Source organism: Felis catus, chromosome X, assembly GCF_018350175.1.
Source record: "Felis catus isolate Fca126 chromosome X, F.catus_Fca126_mat1.0, whole genome shotgun sequence".
NCBI classification, from domain to species: Eukaryota; Metazoa; Chordata; class Mammalia; order Carnivora; family Felidae; genus Felis; species Felis catus.
Window position 1 is genome coordinate 22,898,685 of NC_058386.1, and position 2,745 is coordinate 22,901,429.

The 2,745-nt window shown below is 37.7% G+C and overlaps 1 non-coding gene across 1 annotated transcript; it reads right to left on the minus strand.

Annotated features, from left to right (window-relative positions):
* Positions 1–763: 763 nt before the first annotated feature.
* On the minus strand, positions 764–836 carry TRNAQ-CUG. The gene has a single exon. It is a non-coding gene; the product is annotated as a tRNA-Gln (tRNA).
* Positions 837–2,745: the final 1,909 nt, after the last annotated feature.

Sequence of the window (2,745 nt, forward strand, 5' to 3'; positions counted from 1 at the left end):
CCTGATAAGAATGTGTTTGTATAGTTTATGCTAGCAGTGTGATTTATGGTAGATTTCTATTTGTATATGCCTGGGGCTTTGAGGCATTGAAGCATCCTGTCTCAATTAGACCTGCATGAGGGCTGGCAACTGAGGAACTAAGGTTAGTGACAGAGATGCTCCATGCTTACAAGGGTGTCAACATTTTGCATGTACTGTAGCACATTAGTGCTGGAAAAAATTAGCACTATCTGTAGAACTCCATAAGAAAAGAATAACTGGAGGCTTGTGCCTGGTGTCTCCTGGATCCCTCCTTATGTGTCTTTTCCCTTTGCTGATTTTATAATACACTATACTTGTGAGTTTAATAGCTTTCCTGGTTTCTGTGAATTCTTTTAAGAAATCATCAAGATAGATGATACATGATAGAGGGTGTTGTTAGAGATCTCCAGTACACAAAGGAATAAATAAATAAAGGAATAAAATGCGAACACATTAATTACTAATTGTGTGTGGAGTAGTCCTCACTTAAACTCTCCAGAAAGTCCCCCTGAATCCACAACTAAATCTGTTGTATTTGTAAGCCCACGCTCCTACTTCAACATGTCATAGTATTCTAGATTAGCATTGTAATTTCCACAGGTTAGGAAAGTAGCAAGGGATTAACCTTCTAGAAGAAATTAAGGCAGAAAATTTAGAAGAGATTTTTATACTGTTTTAATAAAGTTAGAATTCCAACATTTTAAAAACAGAGCTTTTTGTTTTGGTTTTCTAGTAGGGTCTACACCCAACGTGAGGCTTGAACTCAGAACCCTAAAATTCAGAGTCACATGCTCTACCAACTGAGCCAGCCAGGCACGCCAAAAACAAAGTTTTATCGATCAAGGAAGCCAGTATCAAATAATCCTTTGGGCAGCTGAACATGATACTCTTGATAGGCTTGGTTTATGCAACCCTAGTGAATTAGGGATGGGGTTATCTTTATTTAAACCCCCTAAATTGAGGTCTCAGGATGGATAATTCCTTAAAGAAAAACTGGAATGTAATTCTTCAAGACAATGTCAGAACTAACCAAAATCCCACGTGTAATATCACTCTCTTGTCACTCTATGATCCTTACATGACTCCTCAAGTTTGGAGGCTCAAGAGAAGTCAATATCACTTCACTCTATGATTCAAGAGAACACATGTGTGAAGAAGGCACAACTTTGACAACCTTCAGTCCTTTCTCCATTGATGAATTCCTGTTTATCCTTCATATATGGGGAAAAATTCAAAGAGCAGTTTTTCAGACTATGTGGATGGAATGGAGCATACAGGCTAAGTGTATAATCTCTGGACTCCTACTGCCTGGGTTCCAATCCCACACGCACCAATTAATACCTGTTTTAATTTGTATATGTTTCTTACTTTCTCTAAACCTATCTTTGACCCTCATAAACAAAGATAATAGTATTCACCTTATGATGTTACTGAAGACTAGTGAAACAATTCAGATAAAGCACTTAGTACTAAGTAAACAGTAAGCGTTCAATAACTGTTAAAGATTATTATCATTAATTATTCATCATCCTAATCTCAGTAGCACTTTTAATTATTTTGCTCCCTTAGTTGCTGTGGCATTCCCTCTTGTGTATGGCTTTATACTTTTTGGTTGCCTTTCCTTGGGCTTGTTTTCAAGATCAATCTCCTTTACTAACACAGTCAATGATTAAACACACCAGGCCTCAATCGCAGGACACAAATTTCTTTTTTTCAGTACTTTTGAGCAGTCTAGTTTACTTTTATACTTTCATTTACCAATTTATACCCTAATAGCTCCCAAAAAACATCTCCCTGTCACAGATATCATTGCTGAATTCCATATCTCAACATTCAATGGCATTCTTGCCATCTCTACCCAATTCGATAAGAGGAATTTTAAAATCATATGTAAAAGGCTAAATTGAAATTTTTATCTCCCAGTTCTGTTTTTCTTATACTCACCACTATCTGTGAGTGTTAGCTGTTCTGGTCTGAAGGCCTGTGTCCTCCTAAAACTCTCAAATTGAAATCCTACCTCAACCGCAGTATTAGGAGGTGGGGCCTTTGGGAGGTAATTGGATCATGAGGATGTAGCTGTCACAAATGGGATTAGTGCCCTAATAAGGGGGAAACCAAGAGAGCTCTCTAGCCCTCTTTTTGCCATGGGAGGATGCAAGAAGATAGCTGACTACCAACTGGATGAGGGCCCTCATCACAACCTGTTCGTGCCTGCACTCTGATCTCAGACCTTCAGGCTCCAGAACTGTGAGAAATAAATTTCTGTTTTATATAAGCGGCCTCGTGTATGGCACATTATGCAAGCCAAAACCCAGGGGCCAATCGTAACATTTCTTTTTCTATTATATCCAATCCACTGTAAGCCCGTGTAACTTCCACATATTTCCATCTGGACTGCTAGCACCTCAACTGAAAAGACAGCAGCGATCAAGTATACCATAGCAATTGCAACTTCACACATGCAAAACTAATTAATGTTAAATTTGAAAATCTCCTCACTTCCTAACAATTATGAAGCCTGATCACTATGAGTTTTTAAAATGCCTACACTACACTCGTTTATATGGCATTAATGTTTGTTCCTGAACAAAATGCATAATAACGATGTTATAGACATTTGACTTTTCATAAAAATGATCCATTAGGTATTGCAATAAATGAGATTATATATCACTAAGAACTAATTTGGTTTCCACTAATGGACTACCAGCAGTTACAACTAGA